The sequence below is a fragment of the Schistocerca gregaria genome, chromosome 9 (genome assembly GCF_023897955.1).
Source record: "Schistocerca gregaria isolate iqSchGreg1 chromosome 9, iqSchGreg1.2, whole genome shotgun sequence".
NCBI lineage: Eukaryota > Metazoa > Arthropoda > Insecta > Orthoptera > Acrididae > Schistocerca > Schistocerca gregaria.
In genome coordinates this window covers 83,322,961-83,350,596 of record NC_064928.1, presented here as the reverse complement: position 1 = coordinate 83,350,596, position 27,636 = coordinate 83,322,961, and the positions used below count along the sequence as shown (strand labels likewise).

Genomic DNA, 27,636 nt, shown 5'->3' with positions numbered 1-27,636 from the left:
TCATCATTGCACAAGCTTTCCAATATTTTCAGAAAAAAGCTCTCTGGTTGAGCAGAAGTCATGCAGCCAGTATTTCCTCCACTTCAGCAATCTCTTAATCCATCTTTAAGTGGGTCAAACATCCAAATATCCTGTAGGACAAAACTAGGATTATGTGCAGGGCACTCCAATACATCTAAATGGGTGTTCTAGAAAATTATAACAATGTAAGCAGTAATATGTGGACATGTACTATCACATAAAATTAAAGAATACCATTTGAAACAAAACTTCCATTCTGGCTTCAACTAGCTACTACTATACTGTTCAATAGTTACTGTTTGCCTTTTAAATGTAATGTTCCAGAATTTGTCCTGTACACCCCAAGAAAACAATAATCTCACTTTTCTTGCAGAGGATTGCTCCATGAATTGATTTTTGGCTGGCTATCTGGACTGTTTCCATTCCAAGCACTTGCCTTTGCTCTCTGGTTCGAAGAGATAAATTCCATCTCCAGTGACGATTTATTTCAGAAATATTTTACCGTCATTAGTATGATGGTCCTCATCTAGTTATGTATTATTTCCTATGCAGAACCATGACTTATATTCATTTGATTTTGAACTTCATCAATAGTCACACAGTGGAAAATCAAAATCAGATTACAAACTTATGTAACATTGGCTTCATAATGGCTGTAACTGGACATCCCATCCTTTTCTTTTCCTTCCTGCTTGTTCAGCTGTTTTTGAATTGTTCCAACCTTCACGCTTTTTTGGCTGGTAAACACTTTGCCATAATAATGCTTTTTATGACTACCCAAACACTGAGTAACCAGAGACAATGCTGGGAATACCAAATCCACATAATTTTGTGTGTTCAGTAAAGTCACGGCTGCACTCATGTGCACTTTTAGTCTGAGCACTTTGTCCAGCACTTGCAATTTGATAAACAGTTTGTTATGGTTCATAAGCATTGGACATGAAGTTAACATGCATGTTCAATGTGTAAGAGGGGCTGGTAATGATACACAGATGCTATATGCTTTTTTTCCTACAGTTGTCGTACGTTACCCAGCATTTAGGACACACTGCCCTGTCATGTTGCACTAAACAGTACAGGCAACATGGGAGTGTCCAGTACTGCTGTTGTTGTGGTGGTCATTTGACACATCACTGTCCAGCGTGACGCAGAGACCACATTTATCTGGCTGCCATGTCATCCTCCCATCAAGAACTGACTGACGACTGCTGACCAGAAACAGAAGCTACTGTGGCAATGTCACACTGAGCCTCAACCTGATCACCAGCAGTGTGAGATGCCTCAAAAGAATGAACTATGTTAAACACTTCAGCCAATGATGGAATATTGCACTGTAGTGTGCAATGAAACACCTCCATGTCAAATCCACTTGAATGGCAGTGTCACAGCCCATACAATCAACACAGGAATTATTGTAAAGAAACTAATATTTGCGACAGAGGCCATGAAGTTCAGATGCCCAAGCCCGGTGTGCCTGGAGGGTAATTTTATGATAATGATAGAACTCTACATGCTCTATAATTATGCATGCAATTACAATGATAATTGGACAACAACCTACACATTTCATTGAACAAAAGTGACACTGTTTCCTCAACAGGACTAACTCTCACAACAATTGGCAGATCTAAGAAGAAGCTCAAGAAACAAACAAAGCCTTGCACATGTTTGCATCAATGACAGCAAAAGTGAGGAAGAGTCGTCAGCTGAATTGTTGTAATGGGGATAGGGCAGTAGGTACGCCAATGGTGTGGAACCCAGTGTAGAATATGTGGCTGACAAGTTTGTGACAGCAACTGTAAGAGCTTCCTGCTGCTGCTGCTGCTCCTGAACGAGAGATTGGAGCACTGTCTCTATGGGCAGAAGAACTGAAGGAACAACCAAATTGAGTGAGCACACTAAGTGAACACCATACCCCCCTCTGCAAATTGTATCGTGCTGTAAGGGACAAACAGCAGAATGTCCACTATGAACCGAAGTTTATTCCTCTTACACATACAAGAAAACAACATAGAAATAATCCAGGTACTGATACAAGCACTTGACAATAAATGTTGTTGTTGTTGTTGTTTTTGTTGTGGTCTTTGATCCAGAGACTGGCTTGATGCAGCTCTCCATGCTACTCTATCCTGTGCAAGCTTCTTCATCTCTCAGTACTTACTGCAACCTACATTCTTCTGAATCTGCTTAGTGTATTCATATCTTTGTCTCCCTCTATGATTTTTATCCTCCACACTGAGCTCCAATACTAAATTGCTGATCCCTTGATGCATCAGAACATGTCCTACTAACTGGTCCCTTCTTTTTGCCAAGTTGTGCCACAAACTCCTCTTCTCCCCAGTTCTATTCAATACTTCATCATTAGTTATGTGATCTACCCATCTAATCTTCAGCATTCTTCTGTAGCACCACATTTCAAAAGCTTCTATTCTCTTCTTGTATAACTATTTATCATCCACATTTCACTTCCATACATGGCTGCATTCCATACAAATACTTCCAGAAACGACTTCCTGACACTTAAATCTATACTCGATGTTAACAAATTTCTCTTCTTCAGAAACACTTTCCTTGCGATTGCCAGTCTACGTTTTATATCTTCTCTGCTTTGACCATCATCAGTTATTTTGCTTCCCAAATAGCAAAACTTCTTTACTACTTTAAGTGTCTCATTTCCTAATGTAATTCCCTCAGAATCACCTGACTTAACTCGACTACATTCCATTATCCTCGTTTTGCTTTTGTTGATGTTTATCTTATATCCTCCGTTCAAGACACTGTCCATTCCATTCAACTGCTCTTCCAAGTCCTTTGCGGTCTCTGATAGAATTACATTGTCATCGGCGAACCTCAAAGTTTTTATTTCTTCTCCATGGATTTTAATACCTACTCTCAATTTTTCTTTTGTTTCCTTTACTGCTTGCTAAATATACAGATTGAAAAACATCGGGGAGAGGCTACAACCCTGTCTCACTCCCTTCCCAACCACTGCTTCCCTTTGATGTCCCTCCACTCTTATAACTGCCATCTGGTTTCTGTACAAATTATAAATAGCCTTTTGGTCCCTGTATTTTACCCCTGCCACCTTTAGAATCTGAAAGAGAGTGTTCTAGTCAATAAATATGTACACAATATGAGGGTGAGTGCCAGTTACACGGTGCTTACAAAGAGGGCTCTGGCAGAGAGCATGGCAGATGCCCCATCATGTGCACAAGTCATGTGACCCTCCACAGATGGCCTCTGATGGCTGGCCCATGCAGATACTGTTGGGAGAATATTCAGGGCGTAGCACACCAGCGTCCTGGTGCTGTGGCACATACTCTAGTATTGCATACAGGATTACAGCAACACATTCCCAGTACTGTGCTGACAGTCTTGCTTGGATTTCAATTCACGGTACAACTTCAGACTACAAAAAAATTTATTATAGATTGCTGTTCTTCATTTTCACAAATGAAGAGTCATGCAGCAATTAATATTTTGCAAAAGCATCAAATGACGTATATGACTGTGCTGAAAGATACCTGAAGCAAAGAAAATGGTGCTTTCTGAAGCTGGCAAGCATACTATTTATTGTTGTTGTTGTTGTTGTTAGTGGTGGTGGTGCTGTTTTGGGGGTGTACTGGTGCTCAGTAGTGAAGTTATCAGCACCATCACACTATTTGTACTGCCCCATAAAGATGATTAGGATAAAAATGCAGATACTTATCAAGTTACTCATCTATAAGTCAGAGAGAGATAATGGAGGCAATTGAGAGGTTGCACTGCCCCCCTGTTCTGGGCAGAGAGTTTAGAAAGGAGGTATATGAGCCAACATACAATGTTGGTGATTTCCAGTAACTCCCTGAGTCTCTAATGCACCAGACTCCTTTGAGTACAATAGCTTCAAATGATTGATTACATTACAATTGAGTGACTATTTTAAATATTTTACGTTACACATAAGCAAGAAAAGGTTTAGGAAAGGTTCGAAATTAACTTTAAATGTTGCTGGAAGCCAGTAAGTGCTCTCATTATGAATCACTGGATGAATATGATCTTGGTAATTTGTATTCCATTTTAAGCAAAAGCTTATTTTTCATGCATCTCAATGTTTATAATGTCATATTTGCTGAACCCTTGTGTTGTAAAATGATATAATTTTGCTGATACAAACAGGGAAATATGTGGATACTATTTGCGAAGTACGTTGTAAATAGAGGTAGTAGTACAGAAATAAATTAAAATGCCGTGCTTGATGCTGAAGTTTTGCTGCATGATCAGCTGAAATTCAGTAAGTGATAAAAGTTTAATTGTACAGGGTATATCAAAACGAATCACCTGATTTGGCATGTCTATATTTCAGAAACTAATAAACATATACAATGAAATTTGTTTTTTGATGAACAGGAAACTCAAAATGTTTTTTTCATACCTTGTCATAGGTGTTCAATATGCCCTCTCCCCCACCCCTGGAGATGCACAGCACATGTCAATATGGTATTCAAACTGTTCCCACACTGCAGTGAGCATGTCTTCAGTTACAGCTTCCATAGCTGCTGTTACACAATGTCTCAGTTCATTCATTGTTGTTGCTAACAGAGGCACATAAATAGAGTCTTTTAAAGACCCCAAAAGAAATAATCACACAGAGTCTGGTCTGGTGACCTTGGAGGTCAGTAATGTAAGGCTGAATCATTTGGTCCAGTGCAACCGGTCCACCATTCGGTAATCCTTTGAATTAAAAATTCCCCCTATTTCCAGATGCCAGTGTAGTGGTGACCAATCCTGTTGGTATATTAAGTCCTTCGAATCAGTCTCCAACTGTGGAGGAAGCAAGTTCTCAAGCACACTGACACACGTGCTTCCTGTAACAGTGTTCTCGACAAAGCAAAATAGCTCATACACCTTTTATTGTGAAACAACTCATGTTGTACAGCTTCATTTGGTTGTTTCATACCTAATATTCTAGCATTATGATGCTTCACCTTTCCATTTAAATGGAATGTTGCCTCGTCACTAAACACTAAGCACGGAAGAAAACTGTCATCCTCCATCTTGCCAATAACGAAATTACAAACTCCACACGTCGTCGTCTGTCACCTTCATGAAGAGGTTGCAGAAGCTGAATTTTGTACGGTTTCACGTGAAAATGTCTATGCAACACACACCAGATGGACATCGGGGGGCAGGTTGAGCTGTTGAGCTGTATGGCTAAGATTTCTGCCGACTCCTTGTGAAACTACGGTAGATCTGGAATCGCGCGCTGTGGAACTTGAATCCACGCCAGACGTCATGGATGTCTAAGACCCATACAGGTCTCTGCACCATTGCGCCATAAGCTGTGATGGCGTGCGCCTCCTGGCCCGCTTTTAGTGTGAGGGCGCCACAGCGGAACACGTGGTCCCAGCGGCCAATAGCGGAGCCCCTGACAGCATACTTAAGCACCTGCCTTGCGCTCAGCCAGCAGTCTAACATCGCGCGTGTCTCAGGACATATCGCCTCAGACAGCGTATTAACTTTCGTATTTCTATACCAGTGGACGTGGTTGTCTTGTTTGGTTAGTTACTCTGTTGCCTGTTTGTGGTGTGCATACTGCAAGACCTTCGGTACACACACCATCAGATTATTTGACTTGTCGCTCTAACAAAGTAGGCAAGTGTCAGCAATATGTCTCATGATCTTATCATGGCATGTTTATCTTCTGCCGTTAGGTCAGACGATAGAAATGCCACTTGCAAGCTTGGAGTAACAGATTGACGGTGACCAACTTTAAACAGAACTTGATTAATTTTCACACAGATTTATTAAAATAATAAAAAGCATAGACATTAAGTAACTTGATTCTGGATGCTGTTTACAATTGACAGTCTGAAGTTCCTTTGGTCTTGGTACGTTAATCTTATTCTCACATATCTCTGATATGTACAGGAATATTGTAGTCTTATTAGATGCAGACTGAAATTGACAATAGACTGGTACAGACTAAAGCAGACTGGTACAGACTGGTGCAGACAAATGCAGACTGAGTAATCGGAGGTCTGTACACTCGTTATAATACCTCGCGCGTTCATCTATCACTGCGAGAGTGTGATCCGCGAGGAGAAAAGGTTCTACATTATCAGCAATCTCATTGGCTGCGTTACATATTAATACACGGATCGGCAGAAGCAGAATTTGGTCCGTCTCTAAGGAAGTGCCATCTCGTAGTGCGGAGACGGACGAGTGCTGCGCTGTCGTGCTTAGCGGAGCGCGCTCTAGTGGGAAAGTTGTGTATGCACTGACTATGCGGAACTACGTACGCAACACTGTTCTTGTTGTGTCGTAAGGTCCTCCGTTGGTCGTATCTGCCCTCTCCCGTTGTGTTGTTGTTCCCGGGCCACTTTGCGGGTCTTGCTGTGACTACTAACCCCCGACTGTACCGGTGCCATTACAACAGCAGATGTGTTCAAAATCTGTGTCAGACACTTGGGGATGGCCTGGTGATTTGTCTTTACAAAAACAACCTGTTTCTTGGAGTTGTTCATGCCATCATCATTTAATGTTCTATGCTGTAGGAGGCTCCACACCATACCTAGTATGAAATTCAAGCTGAACATTTATTACTGACGCACAATGTGCAAAACATAGAACACAAAACACATTCTGTTGTCCCGAAACCATTTTTACTAGAACTGATGTGGGCACATCCTGCTGCTGCCTAGCAGGAACCATGTTAAACTCTACAGCTTTCTCTTTCCGACAGTGTGCTGTTCACGCTCATATCTCAAATAACATAACAGTTACGATTTTTTTTTTTAATTGGCCAATTCATTTTCATACACGCCGTATTGCGGCAGCTGTCAGTGAGAAAAAGTTTCATAAAGGTTTCAAACTGTTTGAAATTTGTTGGAGGATAGTAAGGGCTCTCATTCTCAAATACTGGAGGATTATAATCAAGGTAATTTGCATCTAATGAGCTAGGCTGTCTCAAGACAAATGCATGGCTTCTAACTGCACTACCTGTCTGAGTTAAAGGTTTAACACAACATTGTACACAGACTGTTCATTAAGAAAGCCAATAAATTTTTTTCTCATCCAGTTTCAGTTGGGGGGGGGGGACCTCAAGAGAGTGTTGTGGGGATCACAAAATATTCCCACTTCAACTCTTATACTTTCATGGAGTTAACTTTAAAAATGGCATCTGTAATGGAGGTGTATTCCAAGCAGAGAGATGTCATTAAGTTTCTTCTGGTGGAAAACCAGACCACCACAGACATTCATAGCCACTTGCAGAATGTCTACAGAGACCCGACAATGAACAAAAGCATGTAACTTGTTGGGTGAGGTGTCTGCAATGAGGTCAAGAGGTCCTGTCAGATCTCCTGCATGCCAGAGAGATGCACAAAGCTGTAACTCCTGGAATGTTGGAACATGTGGATTCTCTCACCATATGATACATTATGTGCTGCCATACTGTGCTGTTTGTGCTTTGGGATAACGGCTCAACTCACTGTGGCAATGTCTTATAAGTGGCAATCTGCCTTCTGCCACACAGCACTCTGTGTAGTAAACAAAACCAACAGCGGGAACGCCTTGGGCTGTGGATCGGAGCCGCCAGGTGGGGAAGCCGCTGGTAGTGAAGCACGCACCACCGGGTAAACACAGGACAAGTCGGATGACAGACCAACAACAACCGACTATGACCGACACAACAAGGAAGAGATAAACAATGGAGGCTTTTAGAAACCACAACACCAAACACAAACAGTAAATCCACTCAGAACCAGAGCCAGGCAAATGTCAACAACGAGCAACGACCAAAACACAGTACCGCCGAGATAGAGATGCAATCCAGAGAGAGTACCAGACTGACTGGACTAGGGCAGAGCGAGTTCCTATATACGAAACCGGAGGGAGCGGCTATCAGCCGCTGTCTGCACATGGCTTAGCGGTGGCGCCCTCGCTGCGCGAGAGCCGCTGCGCGGAAGAGCCGCCGCGGATGCAGAGCCCTCTATGGGCTGGCCACGTCCATTTGTTCTGGCGCGCGTTCGACTTCCGTGGCAGGAGGTACTAGACTTTGTATCCCCAAATATTGGCTGTGACATGATATGAACCAAACCTGATCCTGTCTGCACCACGTATTTACTTGAAAAATTTATATCCACACCCAGGGACTGAATTTTCTGTGCAACAGTACACAAGCATAACAAAGGATTTCATCTGAAAGTTACCAAGTTTTCTTTTTGTCATGTGTGTGTTATTGATTCAACACTTCTGATACTCAGAGAGTAGTCACCTTTAGTTCTAAATTATTTATAAATGACACCAAAAGTAGTTCCACACTCAATCACAGCAATAGTCTATGCTGACCCACTGTTATAACAAAAACTGATCTCTTTGTGATATAAAGGAATCTACAAGTAATTCTCATAGTTACTGATGTGAGTAGTTCTTACAGGAATTAGTGGTTGATATTAACTCAGAAAAAAGACACACTACAATGGGAATTATCTGAATGGGACGGAAATTGGTAGATGTAATGTGATGTGTCGTATCCCGCTGTGTAGTATTGGGTCCAGCACCCGCAACGCAGATGGGGATGCTGAGCCATAAGCCAGACTCCTATAGTCCAGACGGGACTGGATTAACACCTGGTAAAGCCGTAGGAGAGTAGATCGGTCGGCGCCCCACCTGGTGTGGCTCACGCATCGCATAGCATTTAGATGCCGCCAACACGCCAGTTGAAGCTGCCGAATATGAGGCAGCCAAGTCAACTGGGCATCAAAAACCACCCCCAAAAAGTCACAGACAAGCAAGTGACTACAATTTGAGAAAAAAATGGAAGATTTATTCAAGCAAAAGAGCTTCAAAAACTGATCAAGACAGTAACATGTTGGTTCACCTCTGGCCCCTTCGCATATTTCTTCAAGCTGGCACTGATTGACAGAGCTGTTTGATGTCCTTCTGAAGGATGTGGTGACAGATTCTATCCAATTGGCACGTTAGATTGTCAGAATCCCAAGCTGGTTGGAGTGCCTTGTGAGAGATCTGGTGACCTAGGTGGTGAAGGAAGGGCTTGGCAAGCACAAAGTCAAGTAGTAGAAACCCTTACCACATGCAATCGCAGAGGGTGGGCTTATTGGTAGTTGGGAGCTCCAATGTTAGGCGCGTAATGGGGCCCCTTAGGGATATGGCGGCTAAGGAGGGGAAGAAATCCAGTGTGCACTCCGTGTGCATTCCGGGAGGAGTCATTCCTGATGTGGAAAGGGTCCTTCCGGATGCCATGAAGAGCACAGGGTGCAGCCAGCTGCAGGTGGTGGCACATGTCGGCACTAATGACGTGTGTCGCTTTGGATCTGAGGAAATTCTCTCTGGATTCCAGCGGCTATCTGATTTGGTGAAGGCTGCCGGTCTTGCTTACGAGATGAAGGCAGAGCTCACCATCTGCAGCATCGTTGACAGAACCGACTGCGGACCTTTGGTGCAGAGCCGGGTGGAGGGTCTGAATCAGAGGCTCAGACGGTTTTGCGACCGTATTGGCTGCAGATTCCTTGACTTGCGCCATAGGGTGGTGGGGTTTCGGGTCCCGCTGAATAGGTCAGGAGTTCACTACACTCAGCTGGCGGCTACACGGGTAGCGGAGGCTGTGTGGCATGGACTGGGCGGTTTTTTAGGTTAGAAGGCCTCGGGAAAGTGCGGGATGGGCTGCAATGTCAAAGGGTGCTTGGCAATTACAGGACGTGCTTGGATCAAGGAACAGTCGGAATTATAGTTGTAAACTGTTGTAGTTGCGCTGGAAAAGTCCCTGAGCTTCAAGCGCTAATAGAAAGCACAGAAGCTGATATCGTTATAGGTACAGAAAGCTGGCTAAAGCCTGAAATAAGTTCTGCAGAAATTTTTACGAAGTCTCAGACGGTGTTCAGGAAAGATAGATTAGGTAGAATTGGTGGTGGAGTGTTGGTGTCTGTCAGTAGTGGTTTATCTTGTAGTGAAGTCGAAGTAGATACTCCGTGCGAATTGGTGTGGGTGGAGGTTATACTTAACAGCCGAATTAAGTTAATAATTGGCTCCTTCTATCGACCCCCAGACTCCGATGATACAGTTGCGGAACAGTTCAGAGAAAGTTTGAGTCTCGTAACAAATAAATACCCCACTCATACGGTTATAGTTGGTGGGGACTTCAACCTACCCTCGGTATGTTGGCAAAAATACTTGTTCAAAACCGGTGGTAGGCAGAAAACGTCTTCCGAGATTGTCCTAAATGCTTTCTCCGAAAATTATTTAGAGCAGTTAGTCCACGAACCCACGCGAATTGTAAATGGTTGCGAAAACACACTTGACCTCTTGGCCACAAACAATCCAGAGCTGATAGAGAGCATCATGACTGATACCGGGATTAGTGATCACAAGGTCATTGTAGCTAGGCTCAATACCATTTCTTCCAAATCCATCAGAAACAAACGCAAAATAATTTTATTTAAAAAAGCGGATAAAGTGCCACTAGAAGCCTTCCTAAAAGACAATTTCCATTCCTTCCGAACTGACTATGCGAATGTAGACGAGATGTGGCTCAAATTCAAAGATATAGTAGCAACAGCAATTGAGATATTCATACCTCATAAATTGGTAAGAGATGGAACGGATCCCCCGTGGTACACAAAAAAGGTCCGAACGCTGTTGCAGAGGCAACGGAAAAAGCATGCGAAGTTCAGAAGAACGCGAAATCCTGAAGATGGGCTAAAATTTACAGACGCGCGAAATTTGGCACGTACTTCGATGCGAGATGCCTTTAATAGGTTCCACAACGAAACATTGTCTCGAAATTTGGTAGAAAATCCGAAGAAATTCTGGTCGTATGTAAAGTACACAAGCGGCAAGACGCAGTCAATACCTTCGCTGCGCAGTGCCGATGGTACTGTTATCGACGACTGTGCCGCTAAAGCGGAGTTATTGAACGCAGTTTTCCGAAATTCCTTCACCAGGGAAGACGAATGGAATATTCCAGAATTTGAAACACGAACATCTGCTAGCATGAGTTTCTTAGAAGTAGATACCTTAGGGGTTGCGAAGCAACTCAAATCACTTGATACGGGCAAGTCTTCAGGTCCAGATTGTATACCGATTAGGTTCCTTTCAGATTACGCTGATACTATAGCTCCCTACTTAGCACTCATATACAACCGCTCGCTCACCGATAGATCTGTACCTACAGATTGGAAAATTGCGCAGGTCGCACCAGTGTTCAAGAAGGGTAGTAGGAGTAATCCATTTAACTACAGACCTATATCATTGACGTCGGTTTGCAGTAGGGTTTTGGAGCATATACTGTATTCAAACATTATGAATCACCTCGAAGGGAACGATCTATTGACACGTAATCAGCATGGCTTCAGAAAACATCGCTCTTGTGCAACGCAGCTAGCTCTTTATTCGCACGAAGTAATGGCCGCTATCGACAGGGGATCTCAAGTTGATTCCGTATTTCTAGATTTCCGGAAAGCTTTTGACACCGTTCCTCACAAGCGACTTCTAATCAAGCTGCGGAGCTATGGGGTATCGTCTCAGTTGTGCGACTGGATTCGTGATTTCCTGTCAGGAAGGTCGCAGTTCGTAGTAATAGACGGCAAATCATCGAGTAAAACTGAAGTGATATCAGGTGTTCCCCAGGGAAGCGTCCTTGGACCTCTACTGTTCCTGATCTATATAAATGACCTGGGTGACAATCTGAGCAGTTCTCTTAGACTGTTCGCAGATGATGCTGTAATTTACCGTCTAGTAAGGTCATCCGAAGACCAGTATCAGCTTCAAAGCGATTTAGAAAAGATTGCTGTATGGTGTGTCAGGTGGCAGTTGACGCTAAATAACGAAAAGTGTGAGATGATCCACATGAGTTCCAAAAGAAATCCGTTGGAATTCGATTACTCGATAAATAGTACAATTCTCAAGGCTGTCAATTCAACTAAGTACCTGGGTGTTAAAATTACGAACAACTTCAGTTGGAAGGACCACATAGATAATATTGTCGGGAAGGCGAGCCAAAGGTTGCGTTTCATTGGAAGGACACTTAGAAGATGCAACAAGTCCACTAAAGAGACAGCTTACACTACACTCGTTCGTCCTCTGTTAGAATATTGCTGCGCGGTGTGGGATCCTTACCAGGTGGGATTGACGGAGGACATCGAGAGGGTGCAAAGAAGGGCAGCTCGTTTTGTTTTATCGCGTTATAGGGGAGAGAGTGTGGCAGATATGATACACGAGTTGGGATGGAAGTCATTACAGCATAGACGTTTTTCGTCGCGGCGAGAGCTTTTTACGAAATTTCAGTCACCAACTTTCTCTTCCGAATGCGAAAATATTTTGTTGAGCCCAACCTACATAGGTAGGAATGATCATCAAAATAAAATAAGAGAAATCAGAGCTCGAACAGAAAGGTTTAGGTGTTCGTTTTTCCCGCTCGCTGTTCGGGAGTGGAATAGTAGAGAGATAGTATGATTGTGGTTCGATGAACCCTCTGCCAAGCACTTAAATGTGAATTGCAGAGTAGTCATGTAGATGTAGATGTAGATGCACACGGGCATCACCTCTAAGTGTAATCCCAGGATGGCCAGCCATGATGGGCAATAAAATGGGGCATATAACATCATCGACGAAACTCTGTGCTGTAATGGCGCCATGAATGACAACTAAAGGGGTCCTTCTATGAAAAGAAATGGCACCACAGGCCATCATTCCTGGTTGTCAGGCCATATGGCGGATGAAAGTCAGGCTGGTATCCCACTGCTGTCCAGTTAATCTCCAGACATGTCTTCACTGGTCATTATGGATCAGTTCAAGGTTGGTTTGTGGGATTAAAGGGACCAGACTACTACGGTCATCGGTCCCTTGTTCCAAAAAAACTCCTAAAGAGAAGAAAAACGAACAACAGGAAAGATGGCAGATGACACAGAACAAGAAATACTCAAAGAACAGATAAAACAAAGTAAAACCACACAGAGTGTGGCGGCAGTTGGCCGACCATAGGGATAAAAAAGGAAAAGCCAACCACCGAGAACACATTAAAAACTCAGTTTAAAATCATAGGCCAAAGGCCAGAATCAACACAATACAATAAAATGAAACAGAAACACTCAGATTAAACGATAAAAACCCCCTGACCGAATAAAACGTAAAACTAAGTCAGCCATAGCAGAGTCATCTGTTAAAAGCGCAGGGAGCCTGTCAGGCAGTGCGGACGACTGCCTGAGCACAGCTAAAAGTGGATAGTCCAATAAAATGTGGACCACTGCCAAAACGGAGCCGCAGAGCGACATAAAGGTGGGTCCTCACGTCGCAATAGGTGGCCGTGCGTCAGCCATGTGTGCCTAATGCGCAGCCGGCAGAGGACAACAGACTCCTTGCGAGAGGCCCGCAAGGAGGAGCGCCACACACCGGTAGCCTCCTTGATGGCCCGAAGTTTGTTTCGTGAAGGCAGGGCGCGCCATTCAGTGTCCCAAAGGTCCAGAATTTTGCTGCGTAGGAACGCTTGCAAATCTGTCTCGGGAGGCCAATGTCCAGAGATGGTGTACTGGTGGCCTCTTTCGCGAGGCGGTCAACATTCTCATTGCCAGGTATCCCAACATGGCCTGGGGTCCACATGAAGACCACAGAGCAGCCGCAATGCACAAGAGTATGCAGGGACTCCTGGATAGCCATCACCAGATGATAACGAGGGAAACACTGATCGAGAGCTCGTAAACCGCTCAGTGAATCGCTACAGATAACCTGCCTCCACTAGTATGCTGTCCACAGAGCTGTCTGGAAGGCACCAGTGGCAAGTCGTATCCCGCTGTGTAGTATTGGGTCCAGCACCCGCAACGCAGATGGGGATGCTGAGCCATAAGCCAGACTCCTATAGTCCAGACGGGACTGGATTAACACCTGGTAAAGCCGTAGGAGAGTAGATCGGTCAGCGCCCCACCTGGTGTGGCTCACGCATCGCATAGCATTTAGATGCCGCCAACACGCCAGTTGAAGCTGCCGAATATGAGGCAGCCAAGTCAACTGGGCATCAAAAACCACCCCCAAAAACCTATGTGACTACCACTGGAAGAAGCTTGCCGTCAAGATAAAGCCGCGGCTCCGGGTGAACAGTGCGTCGCCGGCAGAAATGCATAATGCAGGTAATGGCTGCCAAAAACTGAAAACCATGCGCTACAGCCCAAGACTGCGCCTTGCGGATTGCGCCCTGTAGCTGACGTTCAGCAGCTGCAATGCCAATAGAGCTGTAGTAAAGGCAGAAGTCTTCAGCATACAGGGAAGCGGAGACAGAATTTACCATGGCCGCAGCGAGCCCGTTAATGGCTATTAAAAACAGACAGACACTTAGAACAGAACCGTGTGGCACACCGTTCTCCTGGACTTGGGAGGAACTATATGAGGCCGCGACGTGCATGCGGAAGGTACAATACGACAGAAAATTGCGGATATAGATCGGCAGAGGGCCCCATCCATGAAGCGTAGGAATGATGCGATGACACCATGTCGTATCGTACGCCTTCCGCATGTCGAAAAAGACAGCGACCAGATGCTGACGGCGGGCAAAGGCAGTACGGATAGCCGACTACAGGCTCACAAGATTGTCAGCGGCGGAGTGGCCTTTACGGAACCCACCCTGAGATGGAGCCAGAAGGCCCCAAGACTCCAGTACCCAATTCAAGCGCCGGCTCACCATCCATTCAAGCAACTTGCAAAGAATGTTGGTGAGGCTAATGGGACGGTAGCTGTCCACCTCTAAACAGTTCTTCCCCGGTTTCAGAATGAGGACAACAAGACATTCCCGCCATTGCGACGGAAACTCATCCTCGACCCAAATGCGGTTGTAAAGGTCGAGGAGGCGTCGCTGGCAGTCCACTGAAAGGTGTTTCAGCATTTGAGAGTGGAAGCTATCTGGCCCAGGAGCGGTATCAGGACAAGAGGCGAGGGCACTGCGAAATTCCCACTCACTGAATGGACCATTGTACAATTCAGGATGGTGGGTGCGAAAAGAAAGACTCCGATGTTCTATCCGCTCTTTAATGGAGTGGAAGCCCAAGGGGTAGTTGGCAGAAGAAGAATTCAGGGCAAAGTGCTCTGCCAAGCGGTTTGCAATGACGTCGGAGTCAGTACAAACTGCTCCATTCAGTGAGAGCGCAGGGACGCTGACAGGGGTCCAATAGCCATAGAGGCGTCGAATCTTGGCCCAGACCTGCGATGGAGCGACATGGAGGCCAATGGTGGACACATACCGCTCCCAGAACTCCTGCTTGCGTTGGCGGTTAATGCGGCAGGCTTGCACACGCAGCTGTTTGAAGGCGATAAGGTGTTCAATTGACGGATGTCGCTTGTGATGCTGGAGCGCCCGCCGGCGAGCTTTAATTGCTTCAACGATCTCAGGCGACCACCAAGGCACAGTCCGCCACCAAGGGGACCCAGAAGAACGGGGAATGGCAGATTTGGCGGCAGTAATGATGCTGGTGGTGACCGATTGAACCATTAGAGAGAGGCTCAATAGCGGCAGTGGAGAAGAACAAGTCCCAGTCAGCCTTATTCAGAGCCCATCTGCTAGGGCGCCCAGAAGATTGACGCTGTGGCAGTGACAGAAAGATCGGAAAGTGGTCACTACCACACAGGTCGTTATGCACTCTCCATTGGACAGACGGCAAGAGGCTAGGGCTACAGATGGAAAGGTCAATTGCAGAGTATGTGCCATTCGCCACACTGAAGTGTGTGCAGGCACCATCTTTTAATATCGAGAGATCTAGCTGCGCCAATAAATGCTCAACGATGGCCTCTTGACCTGTTGACACTGACGCACCCCACAGATGGTTATGGGCGTTAAAGTCGCCCAGCAACAAGAAAGGTGGCGGCCATTGGACTATCAGAGCAGCCAGGACATGCTGCGCGACATCACCATCCGGTGAAGGTAAAAACTGCAGACGGTAACAGCCTGTGGCGTCCACACCTGAACAGCGACAGCCTCTAAAGGTGTTTGGAGAGGGACAGACTTGCTGTGAAGAGAGTTCAGCACATATATGCAGACGCCACCAGACACCCTTTCATAAGCTGCCCGGTTCTTATAATAACCCTGATAGCCACGGAGGGCGGGGGTTCGCATTGCAGAGGAAAGGGTGAAGGCTGATAAGTTGGCGGAGCTCAGCTAGATGGTGGAAGAAACCGCTGCAGTTCCACTGGAGGATGGTGTTGTCCATGGCTGAGAAAGGCGTGACGGGACTGGGAAGGCAGATTACGCCACTGGGTCACCTGCTGCCTCCGATTGAGCACCTGTGATAGTGCTTTCCATGGCGTTTGAGGGACTGGCGAGATCGAGGTCCTCAGCGGACGCCAGAATCTCCATCTCATCCTCAGACGCAGAGCTGGAAGGTTGCGGTGGGATGGCTGCCAGCGCGAGTTCCTTGGGCTGAGAGCTCTTCTTCTTGGGTTTCTCATGGCGTTCCTTGGGTCGCACTGGCTGGGAGGGCTTCACTGATTCTGTCTCCAGGACGGAGGAGGATTGTGAAGCCCTGCGACCAGCTGATTGTGGGCACTTACGACACTGTCGGTCGTCAGCCTTCTCGCTAGCGGAAACCTGGGAAGGGAGGGACCCAAGGGACCCCTTGCGAGCGTGAGAAGCCGAAGAAGTTAGACACTTCTCCGGTTTAGAAGTGGGGACGGATGTCCCCGATGGGTGGGATGGTGTTGCTCCTGAGGTAGGTGGCGCAGGAGCAACCCGGTGGGTAGAGCCCCCCCACTGGCGAGGAGGCAGGAGGAGTTGTACTACTCGTCGACCCGGCCACAATTTAAGAAACAGATGGGGCTAGCACAGATGTTGTAGCAGCAGCGTAGGAAGATGTCATTCTCACAGGATGGAGTCGGTCGTATTTCCTTTTGGCCTCAGTATAGGTCAGTTGGTCCAGGGTCTTGTATTCCACGTTTTTACGCTCTTTCTGGAAAATTCGGCAGTCTGGCGAGCAAGGTGAATGGTGCTCCCCACAGCTGACACAGATGGGAGGCAGGGCACATGGAGTATTGGGATGTGATGGACGTCCGCAATCTCGACATGTGAGGCTGGAAGTGCAGCGAGAAGACATATGGCCAAACTTCCAGCACTTAAAGCACCGCATTGGGGGAAGGGTATAGGGCTTAATGTCACATCGGTAGACCATCACCTTGACCTTTTCCGGTAATGTATCCCCTTCGAAGGCAAGATGAAGGCACCGGTAGCAATCTCATTTTCCTTCGGGCCCCGATGGACGCGCCGGACGAAATGTACACCTCGGCACTCTAAATTGGTGCGCAGCTCTTCATCAGACTGCAAAAGAAGATCCCTATGGTAAATAACTCCCTGGACCATATTTAAACTCTTATGGGGTGTGATCATAACGGCAACATCCCCCAACTTGTCACAATCGAGTAACCGTCGTGACTGAGCAGAGGATGCTGTTTGTATCAGGACTGACCCAGAGCGCATTTTTGACAAGCCCTCCACCTCCCCAAACGTGTCCTCTAAATGCTCGACGAAGAACTGAGGCTTTGTGGAGAGAAAAGACTCCACATAAGCTCTCGAACATACTAAGAATCGAGGCAAATAACTGCTGCTGCCGCCATCCTGAGACTTACGTTCCTCCCACGGTGTGGCCAGGGAGGGGAACGTTTTCGGATCGTACTTCTGAGCGTTAAACTGAGCCCGAGAACGCTTAGAGACTGCCGGTGGCTAGCCACCAGCGAGAGACGATGTACCACGCTTCATAGTGGGTCATCCGCCCTGATGCCACCTACTCCGACCAAGGGCCCTCCCCAAGGGCGCCACCCAGCCACAGCAAGAGCCACCTGACAGGATGGCCATTGCCGGGAGTCCCGATACCCCAGGAGGATAGGCATCTACTCCTCGGCATACGTGGGGAGTTAACGACGCAGGCATCAGTAGAGCGATCCCTGTGTTGTCAGGGGGCTACAACCAACAGGGTACATGGCGGCCCCACCATAATGGACTGGCTACCGTGCTGGATGTTAGGTAACATGTGGTCCATGGTCGCCGTCGGTGCATAAAGAGGCACAGCAAAGTGCAAGGTGTAATCTGCACACAGAAACAGAGTCATGTCCAAGAGATGGAGAGCGGACAGGACTGCAATTGAACGGTGTATAAGCTGACGAAAGGTCTGATCGCAAGAGGGACACAATGTACCAAGTAAGGCGCCCTTCCCCAATCAGCTCGCTCTTCGGAAAAGTTTGAGAGATGGGGGTCAAACCCAACAGGGGACCATCAAATAAGGCCAAAAAGTTTGAGACTCCTTTTAGTCGCCTCTTACGACAGGCAGGAATACCGCGGGCCTATTCTAACCCCCAAACCCGCAAGGGGAGGATCAGTTCAAAGTGGGATTCATCACTGAAGACAATTCAACTCCAGCCAATGAGATTCAATTTTTTTTGGTCTCAGAGTGTACTTCACAGAAGCAGGGAAAGCGCCTGCAGTGACCATTTCTGCCTGCTATTTCACTTACTCATTTTCCATGGATCATCTAAACAGCCTTGCCGCAATGGTAACACCGATTCCCGTCACATCATCAGAGTTAGGTGCTGTTGGGCTGGGCTAGCACTTGGATGGGTGACCATCTGGTCTGCTGAGCGCTGTTGCCAAGCAAGGTGCACTCAGCCCTTGTGAGGCAAACTGAAGAGCTACTCGATTGAGAAGTAGTGGCTCCGGTCTCGTAAACTGACATACAGCTGGGAAAGCGGTGTGCTGACCACATGCCCCTCCATATTTGCATCCAGTGACGCCTGTGGGCTGATGATGACACGGCAACTAGTCGGCACCGTTGGGCCTTCGTGGCCTATTTGGATGGATTTTAGTTTTATGGGTCATATCAAGAAGGAGAACCATCAATGATGTCGAAAAGATCGTGACTTATTTCAACAAAAACTAAGCAAACCACAGATGCTTAATTTGTTTCCTATATTAATAAAAAGCTGTTGTTCTGTGCTTAATATTATTTGTGTTAATAACAGCCAAACTTAGTTTAGTAAATGAGATGGAAAGTCAGTACTTTGAAAAAGTAGCTGCTACCTCTGTTATATGAAATACTTTCTAATGGTAGTTTCATTTTTTACTTGATGATATTGGCACTTTTCAAATGTGTACATTGGTAAAAAGAAAGTACTGTTTACAGTATCTACCACTTATCAAGCAAGTTTACAAGTAACATTTCTACTTGCTTTGAATGTAAATAATCATACAATTTGTAGAAAGGGTGGTTAGTGTGGTATGTTCACGATTTTCTTTTGAATTGGTAGGTACTCTAAATTTCTTGCTTCATGTTAGATTGAGATTTGAGGAAGTTTGCACCAAAGTACATCATTCCACCTATAAAATGAAAATTATTTTTGTTTCCTGCATTGCAAGTGTGCAAATCATATTTCATACAACTTAGCTTGTACCATATCACCAAAAGTTCTCCTTAATGATGGTATTTATGGAAGATCATGTGTGCATAAAAAGTCATCTTCAGACTACAGTCAAATGAAACCAACATGGATTGCTACTGCCAGATGTCTTGTTGAAATATGATTTACCTTATATTGCCTGTGCATTTGTAAGAATTACACATATAAATGTTTTCTGCAACTGCCAAATCACTACACCTTTTCGCGAGTGATTTTTATATGCTTGGAACAATAAAATTTCAATTTAGCAACAATGCAAGTCACAAGTGGAGAAATCTGCTAGCATAAGTGAATTTGACAAAGGGCATATTATTACAGCATGGTGCCTGAAAAAAATGACAAAGCTCGTTGGCTGATTGCATGCTACTGTTGTGAGCATTTATGGAGAGAGAGTGAAGGTTAGTGGGAGCTTGCGTAGTCCATAAGGTGTCAGGTGTCTGCACCTTGTCACTGAAGGTGGAAGTCAGAGACTTGCCTACTCTGTAAAGCAGGATAGGTATGATTTGTGGCAGATCTGATGACTGACTACAATGCTGTTGCACCAAAAGCATTTTGGAGTGCACTGTTCAGCATACATTACTGAACATGGGGTCCTGCAACAGACAACCAAACAATATTGATTCCAGGTTATTGTCAATTAAGATTGCAGTGGGCAACTTTCCTTGTTATGCCAGGTTGATGGTCATATCAGGATATGCTATCATCCAGGTGAATGGCTGCACAAAACATCCATCGTATCATGGATGCAGACCAGTGGGGCAATGTTACTCTATACGATAGACTGTCCAACTTACATAGGACCTGCGATGCCAACACTGTGGACTACGTCAACATTATTGTGGTCTGTCTGCATCCCTTCACGGTTAATGTGTTCTCCACTGGGGACAGTATCTTCAACTAGAATAACCGTCTGTGTCACAAGGCCACCATCATGCAAACAGACAGCAAATATAATGGAAATATTACAATAAACCTAGCAAAAGAATTAATTATCAAAGAGGTAAATAAAAATAGTATATAATGCTAAAACAGATCGATTTCTGTGAACAGCTACAATTTCAGAAAGAAAATTAAATTACAATCAAAATTTTATTGTAGCTGGCAGCACAGCATGTGAATATGAAACACACAAAACATTTTAGCTATAAAAATTATAAAAAATTATTTACCTTAACATCATTAAAGCTCTTACATAAAATTGCAAAGCAGATCTAAGACTTCCATTTAGTCCCTTGCTGACCAATTTGGTGTGGCAGCTGAAGATAGCAAAATGAAATCCAAAACTTTAAATTTCATGTTCAAGAAATTATTCATACAGGATAATCATTCAAACATCTGTCATTTGACCATCGGAGGAACTCCTGTAATGGATGTGTGTGATGTCCTTAGGTTGGTTAGGTTTAAGTAGTTCTAAGTTCTAGGGGACTGATGACCACAGCAGTTGAGTCCCATAGTGCTCAGAGCCATTTGAACCATTTTGAACTCCTGTATGGGCAACATGGTAACAAGCACCCCTGGTGTAAAGAAACGACTGAAAGATTTGAAAGCAAATAAATCACCAGATCCCAGTCTGATTTTACAAAGAGTACTCTATGGCAGTGCCCCTTACCTAGCCTGCATTTATCTCGAATCTGTCACCCAGTGCAAAGTCCCAAGTGACTGGAAAAAAAGTGCAGGTGACTCCAGTATATCAGAAGGGTAAATGAATGGACTTGCAAAATTACAGAACAATACTGCTAACTTCAGTTTGTAGCAGAGTCCTTGAACAAATTCTCAGTTCCAATACAATAAACTTTCTTGAGACAGAAGCTTTTGTCCATGAATCAGCGAAGTTTTAGAAAGCATCACTCATACAAAACTCAGCTTGCCCTTTTCTCACAGGATATACTACAAACAATGGATGAAGGGCAAAAGGCAGGTTCCATATTTCTAGATTTCTCAGAAGCATTTGATGTTGTGCCCCATTTCAGGTTGTTAATGAAGCTACAAGCATATGAAATAAGTCCACAGATATGCGAGTGGCTGAAACACTTCTTAAATAATAGAACCCAATATGTTGTTCTTGACAGTGAGTGTTCAGAGACATGGGTATTGTCGGGAGTGCCCCCAGGGAAGTGTGATAGGACCAGTTATTCTCTATGTACATAAATGATTTAAATAAAATAGAAAGAAACTTCCACATGGGAAAAATATATTAAAAACAAAGATTCCAAGACTTACCAAGCGGGAAAGCGCCGGCAGACAGGCACATGAACAAAACACACAAACACACACACAGAATCCCGCTTGGTAATTCTGTGTGTGTGTTTGTGTGTTTTGTTCATGTGCCTGTCTGCCGGCACTTTCCCGCTTGGTAAGTCTTGGAATCTTTATATAAATGATTTGGTAGACAGACTGGGCAGCATTCTGTGGTTGTTTGCTGATGCTGCTATGGTCTCCAGAAGCATGTCAAAGTTGAGTGACTGAAGGAAGATACAAGACAATAAGAAAAGACAACAAAATTTCCAGTTGATGTGATGAATGGCAGCTAGCTCTAAATGTGGAAAAATATAAGTTGATGCAGATGAGTAGGAAGAGCAAACCTGTTATTTTTAAATACAGCATTAGTAGTGTCCTGCTTGACAGTCACATCGTTTAAATTTACGGGTATAAAGTCGCAAAGCATGAATGTGAGAACTGTCATAGTGGAGGCGAATGGGTGACTTCAGTTTATTGTGAGAATTTTAGGTAGTAATGGTTACCTGTACATGAGCTTGCACATGGGACACTGGTGCAACCTATTCTTGAGTACTGCTCAAGTGTTTGGGATCTGTACCGGGTCGGATCGAAGAAAGATATTGAAGCAATTCAGAGAGAGGCTGCTAGATTTGTTGCAGGTAGGCATGAACAACATGGAAGTGTAATGGAGTTGCTTGGGAACTCAACTGAGAATCCCCCAGAGGGGAAGTGACATTCTTTTAAGGAACAATTTTGAGAAAAATTAAAGAACCAGCATCTGAAGCTAAACGACAAATGATTCTACTGCTGCCAACATATTTTGCGCATAAGGACCATGAAGATACAAGAAATTAGGGCTCATATGCAGGCATAAGGACAGTCGTTTTTCCCTCAATCTATTTGTGAGTGGAACAGGAAAGGTGTCTTGCAGAGTATCTATGTAGATGTAGAATTAGTCATTAAAAGTAATTTGGCAAGTGAGACAAAATGATATCATAGACAACCAAAGAATGACAGTGAAATACAGAAATGGAAGCCAAACACAAAGTACAATGCTATTTCCCTGAGTTAACAATACAAATGTGTATATTCACTCCTTCACAAGACTTAAGTACTTCACATTTAAATCAATTGTGAAAAAATTTTCAACCCACTCTCGTATGTGGGTCACAGGAGCAAGCCAGTAGGCTATAGCCATTTTTCTCCATTGCAAAAAACACACCCCTTACAAAACATGTAAGTTGTGCACATTTCATAACAAAATCTGAGATTGTTCAACTACATGATGTCATATTTTCCCCATTGCTGGGTACTATAACACTGTAATGTAGCGTCTGGTGCTAAATTACCATAAGCTAATTAGGATTAACTTGCATCCTCTCCCTTCTGGTGACTGGTTGCATAGCTGGATTTAGACAGTTAACCATAAATTGTTGTTCACTGCAATTGATAGCCAAATATACTGATGATCTGTTCTGCTCGTACACATCAACACTGGTAGGGTAGTCTCTGCCTATATCCCCATCAACAGTAGTATTTTCAGAGGATAGAACGTGGTGGTGGTGGTAATGGTGGTGTGGGTATGTGTATGTGTGTGTGTGTGTGTGTGTGTGTGTGTGTGTGTGTGTGTGTGTGTGTGTGTGTGTGTGTGTGTGGCGGGGGAGAGCATGGAGTTGATGGTAAATGCCTTGGTGTTAGTGGAGGTACTAGTCGTTTCATTTCCAGGCAGGTTAAAACTGTGTGTCGGACAGAGACTCAAACTCGGGACCTTTGCCTTTCGCGGGCAAGTGCTCTACCAACTGAGCTACCCAAGCACCACTCACGCTCCGTCCTCACAGCTCTACTTCTGCCAGTACCTCATCTCCTACCTTCCAGGAGAGCTTCTGTAAAGTTTGGACGGTAGGAGACGAGGTACTGGCATAAGTAGAGCTGTGACGATGGGGCGCGAGTCATGCTTGGGTAGCTCAGTTGGTAGAGCACTTGCCCGCGAAAGGCAAAGGTCCTGAGTTCGAGTCTCGGTCCAGCACACAGTTTTAACCTGCTAGGAAGTTTCATATCAGCGCACACTCCTTTGCAGAGTGAAAATCTCATTCTGGTTTCATTTCCAGTTTGTGAAGAAGTAAACCACACTTTACTGGGTAGTACCTCAAACACCACCAGGGGTTTCTAATAATTTATTTAAGAACACCTGTAGTGTTGAGATAGCAACTAAAAAAGATGGAGGTGGCTGACTGACAATATAACTCGTCCTGATTTGGGCTGTTCTGTATGATAGCTTGAGATGTTTGGCAACTTTATTCTAGATTAACTGCAGCAGGTGATGGCTTATTTGAACAGTCTTGAAAATTTCTTCCTCCACCACTGTACATTGAGATACCTGAAAATGTTTCTGAGACTTGTTTGCTTTTGATTGGGCTTTTTGGTATAACTATCGGCAGAGCTCACAAAGGAGTACTGCTGCTAAAGGAGAGGTACAGCACAGCACTTGAGCTTGTCACAGCAGCAGGCTTTGGTAGGTAAGAAATGATAATTCCATGTGATGGGACACTTACACAACCAGTCAGCTGGCTTGTACACTGGTCCATCAGATTTGATACTGATGCCACAGAAGGAAGGCATAGAATTGTAATCAGTTGTGATGTTAATCTTTGACACTATGGGAGCAGGTAAAGCTACAAATGCATTCTGGGGAAAACACATACACTACCTGTCACCATAGGTTCTGCAGTTGTAACAGCCTCTGGCGTCAATGTAAATTGTACTTCAAGCTTGACATCTCGACTTGTTGGATAGCATACTGTGACTGCACAGATTTATTCAGTTCCTCCTGTTTCATTGTTACTGTTACCATAGTTGGGTTCATCTTTATAAGCACACAGCCAGTCCACTGATAGGCTATCCTCCGAAGCAACAGGAAATGTTCTTTCTGCTAACCTCACTTCCAGTTCCTCCTACAACAGAATTGCTTCTACTTCATCAGCTTCCCCATCTTTAACTACTGTTAACATTAAAAGAACAGGAACTGGGAGTGCCTAAATCAGCGTGCTAGCAACAATATATCTTGAAACAGTTTTACGAAAAAGGGCTGTCTGATTTTTTCCAGCATCATCTTTGGCATCATAATCATCATCATCCACTTTGTTCATACCTGGTTTGGAGCTTAGGTTTGACAGTCACACCATGCACTCCTATTTCTTGTACAAAACATATTCCTCAAGGCTTGTAGTTAGTTCAGCTTTGGTGACAAACATCTCCCGAGCTACCAAACAATTCTCTGCTGTCAGTTTCAGTATGGGAAACACAGTTCTGATTGTAAGAAACATTTTCAGAAGTCTGTGAGTGCATATTATTAGTAATGTCAACTTCTTTCAATTCTTCTTTGTGAAGCTGTGTTGCAGCTTTGTGAAGCTATGTAGAGCAAGATAGTAATCTCACCTTGATGGCCTTGTCACCAAATTTGTCTCTCAGAACCCAATGAATCACAGCTGGGATGCTATTTGGTACAAGCTCCAAACCCACTAACCACCATTCCATAGTGTATAGAAATTCCATGACCTATGGATAGACATCAGGTGCAAATACCTCCAGAAACCTACTGTGGACTTGGCTGACTGCAAACCATACATAATTGCCACTGTATTGCACTGAAAAGATGGTAGTACATGCTCTTAGGCAATGTGTCATAATGTTCATGTTCAGTTTATTAGGCTCTGAAGGGTTCATCATAAAACTATGAACTTCTTTATGTGACTCAACAACTCAGCATCTCAGCTATACAGTGAGTTATGCCTTTTTCCTTCCATTATATATTTACTCTGAAGCTAAAGCATGGTATTGGTGACCCTGAAGGAAGGAAGATTAGCACTTAATGAAACTGAGGTTCATTAGAGATAAAGTACAGACTTGGACTGGAGACAAAATAAAAAGGGACCATCACAGCAGTCATCTTAAATGAATTAAGAAAACAACATAAAACATAAATCTAGATAGGTGGATGGGGATTTGAACCCTATTCCTCTGAATCTGAGAGCACTAATCAGTTCATCACATGCTTTGATAGTTGATCTAAATGTAGTTGGTTCATGATGTCAGAAATCTTTAATCACTAGTATTTAAACAAGGGAAAATCCAGAATGGGATGCAACAGTATGAGAAGGATAGTTGCTACTTATCACACAGAGGAGATGAGGAGTCACAGATAGGCACAACAAAAGACTGTCAGGAAGTGAACTTTCAGCCAATAATCCTTTAATAGAGTTCTTCATTTCAGTGACTGCTTCAGAGCCTGTGCCATCTGGATACATCCCATCAACACCAGCTTTTCTGAGTTGCACAGGTGGGAACTCTCCCTGCAATATATCCTATGTTCCCAGAAACCTCCTGGCCTGAAACTTTGTTAGTCATTGTTCTTACCCATCTAGCCCCTTTCTACATCTACATCTACATCTTAGAAATTTGTAATCACTAGTATTTAGACAATGGAAAATCCAGAATGGAATGTAATAATATTATGAAAAGGATAGTTCCTGTGCCCATTCCCGCACTTCACAGCCCTGTATTCTGCTGACGCACTCTGAGCCTCTTTACTCCCCCACCCCCTTCTTCTATTGGAAATTGTTGGGTGGAGGGTGTGGGGACAGTACGTAATAGTAGTAGTAGTAGTAGTAGTAGAGGGGTTTTTGGGTGCATGACAGCAAGGTTTTCAGTGCCCGTCCAGTAACACAGTGAGACGGGTGTCAAGAAAAAAACTAAGAACAGTAATATAAAATGGAACATAAAACATGGGGAACAATCGCTGAAAAATATGTGCTCACCCACACCAAAGTGTGGTATGAAGCAGGGCGTCAGCAGTAAAACATGGACAACACAAAGAAAATGGTAGAGGGAGTTAAAACAATGTAGCAGATGGAAGTGGCTGGCTGACCGCAAGGGGGAAAAAAATGGAGGAGTCAGCCACTCTGCAATACACTAAAACCTCCAGCCTAAAAATTTAGGCCAGAGTGCAGACACATCACAAAACTTAAAAACCCTAGACACACACGTCTCATCGTTAGCTAAAACACGAGGCAGATCCCCATCAACATGTGCGTCTGCCCTTGCATCACGGTATAAAATGCAGTCTGTTAAAATGTGCCGGACAAAGATGTGCACACCACAAGCATCACACAACAGAGGATTCTCCCGCCATAGTAAAAAGTTATGTGTGAGAGGACAGTGCCCGATCCAAAGACGTGTGAGGGAGTGAGCAATCGGCAGGAGGAACACCACGGCCGAGTGGTTGACTTTACCAACCGCAGTTTATTGGCAGTCACCGCCAGCCATTCGTCCTCCCACAACTCCATGCACTTCCTGTGGAGTGCAGAGATGACAGACTGCAAGGGATAGGACACTGGACCACATCCTGCTCTCTGCAGGCCTTCTTGGCAGCCTGATCGGCCTGTTCATTGCCCCATATACCTACATGACCAGGCACCCAGCAGAAGGATACCTCTTTACCCCGCCATTGGAGCAAGTACAGTTGGTCATGTATCAGCTGGACCATCTCCTCAGTCGGGTACAGGTTCTGCAGTGATTGTAAGGCACTAAGAGAATCGGAGCAGAGAAGAAATCAATTGCCCCAAACACGAGTCGTCTGCTCCAGTGCCTTCAGGATCGCGTGGAGCTCTGCTGCGAAAACAGTATATTCAGCAGGGAGGCAAATCCAGGTAACATGATCAGGGAACACCACAGAACAGCCACGGATTTCTCCTGTTTGGAGCCATCAGTGTGAACGACAGTGAAACCGTGATGCACATCTTTCCCAGGTTTTAAAAAGGGAATTAAAATTGCCTCACGCCACGTGTCAGGAAAGTGACGCGATGCCCAAATGGCATGAAAAAGTGCACAGGAGGATTTCTTTGTTGCGCATTGTGAGGTGCCATAGCATACTGCAATGGATCCTGTTGTGACCAGGGAATGTGTCACGAGCTCCAGACAATGCAG

General features: G+C 44.7%; 1 protein-coding gene across 3 annotated transcripts in view; it reads right to left on the bottom strand.

Moving 5' to 3' along the window:
* LOC126291833 (uncharacterized) overlaps positions 1-27,636 on the bottom strand; it is a 272,033-nt gene that overhangs the window by 144,790 nt on the left and 99,607 nt on the right. The gene's annotated exons all lie outside the window — the stretch shown is intronic.